At 50.6% G+C, this 9092-nt stretch overlaps 1 protein-coding gene across 8 annotated transcripts in view; it reads right to left on the minus strand.

The window, feature by feature from the left end:
- The window catches only part of R3HDM1 (R3H domain containing 1), a 75983-nt gene extending 73859 nt beyond the window's left edge, over positions 1-2124 (minus strand). For all 8 annotated transcript variants that reach the window (XR_012717356.1, XM_075284549.1, XM_075284551.1 and 5 more), the window contains exon 1: positions 1994-2124. The gene's annotated coding sequence lies outside the window, so the exon portion shown is untranslated. The remainder of the gene's footprint in view (positions 1-1993) is intronic.
- Between the last annotated feature and the right edge of the window lie 6968 nt (positions 2125-9092).

Consider the following 9092-nt stretch of genomic DNA (forward strand, 5'->3'; position numbering starts at 1 on the left):
ATCCACAAAAGAACACGTCTGTCATTACGGATCTGCCAAAAGGCAAGGCGAAGGCGGTGTTGGAGAACGGATATGAATACGACCCTCTCTGTATTTTGTGGAAGGCCATAGACACGAATGTGTCGGTTTAATATCACAATTACGGATCTATACAATATAGAGATAACAGCCATGATCATGACCGTAGTCGTTTTCGGCGTATTGCCCACCATTGCGGATAGCATACGGATTCTTTCACCATTGGGCGCAAAACACAAGTAAACATAAGCAATCGCACACGGGAACCCCAAAAGTATCTGTTGGGGGTCCTGATATAATCTATAGAACATAGACAGTTATGTTATTAAATTATAGAGACCCCCTTTAATGTTTCCTGGGTGTGTTAAGAGGAATTTCGGAGGCCGGGACCATCCCTGACAGCTACACACATGGAGCTTAGTGTCGATTACCATCAGTCATTTCAGGTCACACAGTGGAACATGACGGGTCACCGGGCATATCCTGGCAGCCACCGCGGCCTGCTGGGCCACACACGAGTCTAAGCCCCGAGGACAGCGTGTGCCCAACTAAAAACAGCAAAAACAATCCCAAACACAACACACACACACAAAAAAAACGCCATAAACCCAGACCTGCAACCACATCAAATACGTACCGGTACATTGTACCTCGCTGTACAGAACGCCGGGCTCAGGCGTTAACCCTTCGCTTTGGATTTTACTAGAAAAACGTGTCAAGCTGTTCCTTTGTTGGCTCCGATACAGGACGAGCGCTAATGAATTAAACTGACCGAACAATAAAAAAGCCGAAACGTGGGCATCTTCACAAGGAATCGCTGCCATGCATCTCATAATGGGACTTCAGCTGCAGGGCTTATATATTACAATATCCAGATATAGAACACAGCTGTTCGATTTTCTTACACAACCCCCCCCCCCCAATCCTCAAACCTTCTTAGAAGGAAAATATTCGCTATAAGTGATATATGAATTGCCAGAAGAACTCATTGAATATCTAAAAGCGAAAAAATTAAAAAAAACACAAACAAAAAAAAAAAAAAACCTGCTGGAATGATTAATGAGAATGGAGCCCAAACAATAAGACGTGTTTATAGGCAACCTGCACCGCCGAAAGAGGGGGAGGGGAGGGGGTACGGGGACGATCTGGTCCATTGACATGTTTAATTGGATCCTTTAGCTAGAATTAAACGTCCTTACCTAACCCCTGCCTCTCAGCGAGGATACAACGCAGACCGGATTGTCGTATAGGGGCAGGGTAACCACAACGCAGGGCGGTATACTACACCGATATTATATCCTATACACATAAGGCCAGCGACACAATACATTACAGCTAAAAAAAACAACAAAAAACGTAAACCGGTTGCACTAGGTAAACCGTATATAGTGCATATTTATAGTGGCGGCCACAGGGGGCGCCGTTTTGTTTCAGTACAACAGCTGTTCTGCACAGTATGCATATGTATTGCAGTTAAATGGAGGCAACTATAGGGTTTAATGGGTTTACACTGACATATCACAAGCTATACACCCAAAATGCACATACACAGAGGTATAGACACACACATAGAAGAGAGATCACTCACAGGAGGTGACAAAGAGCTGCAAGTCCTGAAACACAGCAAGAAAGCAAAGCATTAACCCCTTCAGGGCTGCAGCCATGCCCCAGCAGGAGAACAGACCCCCAGAACTGATAGCCGGTCACACGAACCCCCCTACAATCGGGAGCAGTGGAACATTCGTGACGATCATTAGAACACACTGGGAACAAACGATTAGCGGCTTGTAGGGGGGGACAGTTCCATTGGGAGGCGAGACAAGGCAGGCAGACAAGACGAGCATGCAGGCGGAGAACATTACACTCCTAGGTCACAGATAAGGGGGGAAGGGGGAGAGGAGGCTGCATGGGGGCTACAGCTCCACTTTTATCATCATGTTCCAGTATGAGTCACTTTGCAAACACTTTGCTTTACTTATCTTGTTACTAATCTTGAGTTACATTATGTCCTCTTCCCCAGTCACATCCAAGGCTGCATTGCAAATTCTGCTGGTCGGCACTTGGAATCTGTGTACACTGTGCAGACAAGGCACACCCCTAACAGCTTAGCCGAGAGACTGAATTGTTTTTTTTTTCAGCTCCCACAATGCACCGCGCCCGCGCGCAAGGAATGCCGGGGATGGTAGTTTCGCTTTACCTCAGCGTCAGGCGCGGGAGCGGGCGTCAGAACTACAACTCCCACAAGGCACCAGGGCAGAGCATGCTCTGTGCGGACAATGAGCCAGCAGGGGGCTGCAGTGAGATGTCAGGTCATGCAGCCTGAGAGATAAGAGGCGGCCGCCAGCAAGGGAGTGAATGGACACATGTGCGCTGCCGGCTTCACACACTCTCAGGCTTGGCCTTTGGTTTATATAGAATATATAACCGTATATAAGAAGGTGCATGCTACCGTCAACTCATGTTGTGACCCCGGGTGTCCCTGTATGACACTTGTCCATAAGTCGCCCCCTTGTCTCAGGGCTATAGTGGTCGTCACCCAGCTTTCCCAGACTCCTGAATGGCAATTATCCAATAGGCTTAGCTGCTAGTAATTACGTCTCCCCCCTTGTCTCAGGGCTATAGTGGTAGTCACCCAGCTTTCCCAGACTCCTGAATGGCAATTATCCAATAAGCTTAGCTCATAGTAATTACATCTCCGCCTTGTTTTAGGGTTATAGTGATAATCACCCAGCTTTCCCAGACTCCTGAATGGCAATTATCCAATAGGCTTAGATGATAGTAATTTCGTCTCCCCCTTGTATCAGTCGCCCCCTTGTCTCAGGGCTATAGTGGTAGTCACCCAGCTTTCCCAGACTCCTGAATGGCAATTATCCAATAGGCTTAGATGATAGTAATTTCGTCTCCCCCTTGTATCAGTCGCCCCCTTGTCTCAGGGCTATAGTGGTAGTCACCCAGCTTTCCCAGGCTCCTGAATGGCAATTATCCAATAAGCTTAGCTCATAGTAATTACATCTCCGCCTTGTTTTAGGGTTATAGTGATAATCACCCAGCTTTCCCAGACTCCTGAATGGCAATTATCCAATAGGCTTAGATGATAGTAATTTCGTCTCCCCCTTGTATCAGTCGCCCCCTTGTCTCAGGGCTATAGTGGTAGTCACCCAGCTTTCCCAGGCTCCTGAATGGCAATTATCCAATTGGCTTAGCTGATAGTAATTACGTCCCCCCCCCCCTTCTGACTACTTGGGTTTCGCACCCAATAGGTGATGTTAAGCGGCACCCATAGCCAAAGCAGAGACATGAGTATTTAAAGGGATTGTCCACTTTACCTAAAAACGTAATAAATGACACCCGGAGTCAAAACTATAATTGTCCTCAAAGTTCCTCCTTGTTTCAGGGCTATAGTGGTGGTCACTCAGCTTTCCAAGATTCCTGAATGACTATAATCCAACAACTAATACTGTAATCATTCACATCTCCTCGCTCCCGACCTTTCCTTTGCGGCATTGGATATGTGACGTTTGGTGGCACCCAAAGCCAAGGCGGAAAGATGGATATTAAAAGGGATTGTTCATCTTGTACATGTACTGGTGTACAAGGTGATGTACTTTGTGCGGGCCGAGACTCACCCAAGGGGGCGTCCCATACTTTGGTTATACAGCGGGTCCTCTCCTGCTCCATGTCATCAGAACGGAGCAATCCCTGTCCTTAATATTGGTGTCAGACCCCAGAGATCACACATCCGGTGCAGTATCAAAAATACTTTTGCGGCCTGAAAACCCCTCTAAGTTGCTGTGCAGGGCCGCCTACTGTGCAATGGTTTTTGGAAGCCACACCCCCTTTGGGACATAGACAAATTCACCTCAATTGTTTCAGAAAATTCACGCCAGCATTTAGTGTCCGTACCCAAATCCACATTTTTCACCAATCTGACATTGATGGTTGATCGTACAGATCCGCCATAGCGAGTATAATGGGGGGATTTTGTTTCCATCACTATAAGCACGACTAAATTCGGAACCGCACATCTATCTATAAATAGTGATCTTATATGTTCATCAAACCTGGTGTATAATTCATCTTTATATCTCAGCTCCCCGAGGACTGTGACACTGGGGGAGGGGATAGAATAGAAACCTCATCTGAATATTCAGGTTTTTATCTGTGCAGAGTCAATGACTGTTGTAATCCATCTCCGGCTCCCCGGACAATAATGAAATGTTCTACTAATTAGTGATGACAAAGTCACCTGAGGATTCACAACGTTGTGGTGAGCGTCGCCATGTCAACTCCACCTAGAATTACTTATGTTACTGCCTCACTAGTGCTTATAATACAATACAGTCCGCTCCCCCAGTAGGTGCGATACGGCCCGCTCCCCCATTAGGTGCGATACGGCCCGCTCCCCCAGTAGGTGCGATACGGCCCGCTCCCCCAGTAGGTGCGATACAGTCCGCTCCCCCAGTAGGGGCGATACAGTCCGCTCCCCCAGTAGGGGCGATACAGTCCGCTCCACCAGTAGGTACGATACGGTCCGCTCCACCAGTAGGGGCGATACAGTCCGCTCCACCAGTAGGTACGATACGGTCCGCTCCACCAGTAGGGGCGATACGGTCCGCTCCACCAGTAGGTGCGATACGGCCCGCTCCCCCAGTAGGGGCGATACGGTCCGCTCCACCAGTAGGTGTGATACGGCCCGCTCCACCAGTAGGTGTGATACGGTCCGCTCCACCAGTAGGTACGATACGGTCCGCTCCACCAGTAGGGGCGATACGGTCCGCTCCACCAGTAGGGGCGATACAGTCCGCTCCCCCAGTAGGTATATAATACAGTCCGCTCCCCCAGTAGGGGCGATACAGTCCGCTCCACCAGTACTTACAATACAGTCCGCTCCACCAGTAGGTGCGATACGGTCCGCTCCCCCAGTAGGTGCGATACGGTCCGCTCCCCCAGTAGGTGCGATACGGCCCGCTCCCCCAGTAGGTGCGATACGGCCCGCTCCCCCAGTAGGGGCGATACGGCCCGCTCCACCAGTAGGGGCGATACGGCCCGCTCCCCCAGTAGGGGCGATACGGTCCGCTCCACCAGTAGGGGCGATACGGTCCGCTCCACCAGTAGATGCGATACGGTCCGCTCCACCAGTAGGTGCAATACGGTCCGCTCCACCAGTAGGTACGATACGGTCCGCTCCACCAGTAGGTGCGATACGGTCCGCTCCACCAGTAGGTGCGATACGGTCCGCTCCACCAGTAGATACGATACGGTCCGCTGCACCAGTGCTTATAATACAGTCCGCTCCCCCAGTAGGTGCGATACGGTCCGCTCCCCCAGTAGGGGCGATACAGTCCGCTCCCCCAGTAGGTATATAATACAGTCCGCTCCCCCAGTAGGGGCGATACGGCCCGCTCCCCCAGTAGGGGCGATACGGCCCGCTCCCCCAGTAGGTGCGATACAGTCCGCTCCCCCAGTAGGTATATAATACAGTCCGCTCCCCCAGTAGGGGCAATACAGTCCGCTCCCCCAGTAGGGGCGATACAGTCCGCTCCACCAGTACTTACAATACAGTCCGCTCCACCAGTAGGTGCGATACGGTCCGCTCCCCCAGTAGGTGCGATACGGTCCGCTCCCCCAGTAGGTGCGATACGGTCCGCTCCCCCAGTAGGTGCGATACGGTCCGCTCCCCCAGTAGGTGCGATACGGTCCGCTCCCCCAGTAGGGGCGATACAGTCCGCTCCCCCAGTAGGTATATAATACAGTCCGCTCCCCCAGTAGGGGCGATACGGCCCGCTCCCCCAGTAGGGGCGATACGGCCCGCTCCCCCAGTAGGTGCGATACAGTCCGCTCCCCCAGTAGGTATATAATACAGTCCGCTCCCCCAGTAGGTATATAATACAGTCCGCTCCCCCAGTAGGGGCGATACAGTCCGCTCCACCAGTACTTACAATACAGTCCGCTCCACCAGTAGGTGCGATACGGTCCGCTCCCCCAGTAGGTGCGATACGGTCCGCTCCCCCAGTAGGTGCGATACGGTCCGCTCCCCCAGTAGGTGCGATACGGTCCGCTCCCCCAGTAGGTGCGATACGGTCCGCTCCCCCAGTAGGGGCGATACGGTCCGCTCCCCCAGTAGGGGCGATACAGTCCGCTCCCCCAGTAGGTATATAATACAGTCCGCTCCCCCAGTAGGGGCGATACGGCCCGCTCCCCCAGTAGGGGCGATACGGCCCGCTCCCCCAGTAGGGGCGATACGGCCCGCTCCCCCAGTAGGTGCGATACAGTCCGCTCCCCCAGTAGGTATATAATACAGTCCGCTCCCCCAGTAGGGGCGATACAGTCCGCTCCACCAGTACTTACAATACAGTCCGCTCCACCAGTAGGTGCGATACGGTCCGCTCCCCCAGTAGGTGCGATACGGTCCGCTCCCCCAGTAGGTGCGATACGGTCCGCTCCCCCAGTAGGTGCGATACGGTCCGCTCCCCCAGTAGGTGCGATACGGTCCGCTCCCCCAGTAGGTGCGATACGGTCCGCTCCCCCAGTAGGTGCGATACGGTCCGCTCCCCCAGTAGGTGCGATACGGTCCGCTCCCCCAGTAGGTGCGATACGGTCCGCTCCCCCAGTAGGTGCGATACGGTCCGCTCCCCCAGTAGGTGCGATACGGTCCGCTCCCCCAGTAGGTGCGATACGGTCCGCTCCCCCAGTAGGGGCGATACGGTCCGCTCCACCAGTAGGTATATAATACAGTCCGCTCCCCCAGTACTTACAATACAGTCCGCTCCACCAGTACTTACAATAGTCTGCTCAGGCAGGAGCAGCTCACAAGGTGTCAAAACTCCCAGATGATGGGTGTAAGGTTAACAAGAGACACCTGGCACAAGCTTCAATTTTCAGGTCCACTTAGTCATTGGGCCCCACAGGTGATCATCGTGTTAATGCTGAATTTTGCAAAATGCTGGATCACCTTATAGAACTATACATGCTATCTATGCACAAGTTGAAGCTGTCAGTGCTTCAGCATCACGTTAGTGCAAATGACACTCCTAATACTTTACTAGGGCTGTATACACACGAGCAAGGTTCACAGGTCAGTGCTGCCCATGAAACAATAGAGCGTGCATCACCTATCCACAGATCAGAAACACAGCTACAGTCCCACAGACATGACTGTCCCATTGCCTTGAGTAAAGGAGACCCTACTTACAAATCTGGATTTGGTGATCAAAAGCAACATTGCTTAGCCAAAAATAAATGGTCGCAACTTCATAACCCCAGAGTATAAAGATCAGCTCTGCAGAGTACAGACTGCTGCCGTATAAGTGACCTACTGTGCGGGTTATGAGAATAGTCATGAACGATTCGTATGGCTCTTTCTAGACTGGGGTGTAGAATCTTAGGATAAGTTCACATGGGGGTTTTTTGGTCAGGATTTTGAGACCGTATGCACCTCAAAATCCTGACCAAAAAGTCGTCTTCCATTGAAATCAATGGGAGCCGGTGAGTTCTTTTTTTCCGGGAGCGTTTGTTCGGGCTGACCCACATCTATGACCTCTCAGCCAGCCATTACCCTGCTTTATACGTCTGCGGGCGGGTCTCTCTTCATATTGGAGGAGATATTCTGGTTTGGTTTTAATCCCAGATCTTTTCACTAGGTTTCTGGAAATCTATGCGTTGCTCTATATGGAGCTACCTTTCAAAAGGGGGCACTAGAGTAAGTTTTCCTTATTTTGTCAAGAAGGAGGTAGTTGCATATTCTCTTTCCAGAATATTTAGTGAGATGTGTATGATCTAAAACTCCTTGTATACTGAAAGGTGGCTCCCGACAGAGACATAGTACCCGATCTGACCCAAATCCTTAACTTCTCCCCTGCCAGCAAGTGCCCTGCTTTACACTGATGAGAGGCAATAACCTCTAAACGGGTGTCAATGGATGGGTCCTTTTACTTTTTGGAGGAGATAAACAGATCTTGCCACAAGGTTTCTGGAAAACCAAGCATTGTTCTCCATAGAGCTACCTTCCAAAAGGTGGAACTAGAATAAGTTTTCCTTTCTCTGTCATGGAGGATATAGTTGCTTATTACTTGTCCAGAATATTTAGTAGGACACGTATGGTCTATAAGTCCTTGAACAATGAAAGGTGGCATGAAAAGGCAACCTCCTAAAAGGGGTTGCCCAGGACCTGAAGATAATTGATATCGAAGACCAAGCCATAGGATACCATCAGTATCAAATCAGTCAGGATCCAACACCTGGACCCCACACTGATCAGCGGATATGGCCAACAGAATTCAAGGTATACAGACAGAAGAAGCCCTGCTCCTATTCAAGTGAATGGGAGCAGAATTGGTACACTGAATACAGCTTCCAGTCCATACAGTGTAGCATTGGCACCTGGAATTGTAGGCCTTTCCCATTTACTTAAAGAGCTGCTTCCGATTGTATACAGATTGTGGCAGCCAAAACAGCTGATCGGGACGGGGTCCGGGTGTCAGACGCTGACCAATCTGATGTCGATGACCGATCCACAGGATAAGTCATCAATATCAATTGTCTTCAGGTCCTGACCCAGGACAACCCCTTTAAGGACAAATCCCTCAGAAAGGTTATAGATTAATTCTAATAAAATTGACATACTAGTAGCATAGTCAGTGCCAAGCCACAAGAACAGTCAGGATGTGGACAAGGGCCAAAATCTGAGCATAGAAGTAGAACAAGAGGTACCAGAATAATGATCCCAAGGGGAAGGTGAACGTGACCGTCAGGATCAAGGCCGAGGTCAGAAACAGAAGCATCAGGAATGGGGCTAACGCCCAGTCAGAAACCAGGCCTGACATCATCAGCAGACGCAGGTCTCTTGGTGACATGATGCCGCTGGCCGTGCAGCGGAGACCCACAAGGAGATACGGGGAAGGTATCCGGCTGCCTAGCAAAGCCAGGCGATGTGAATAACAACCAGTGCATTAAACATTCACAACAAATAAGATTATGTAGTCAGAAAAATATTGTTGGACACGTTCCAAGCGCAAAAATTCTAAAAAGTAAATGCTCTGCGGGTGTACGATGCCGGTGATAATATACACAGGCTG

This window comes from Leptodactylus fuscus, chromosome 8 (assembly GCF_031893055.1).
Source record: "Leptodactylus fuscus isolate aLepFus1 chromosome 8, aLepFus1.hap2, whole genome shotgun sequence".
NCBI classification, from domain to species: Eukaryota; Metazoa; Chordata; class Amphibia; order Anura; family Leptodactylidae; genus Leptodactylus; species Leptodactylus fuscus.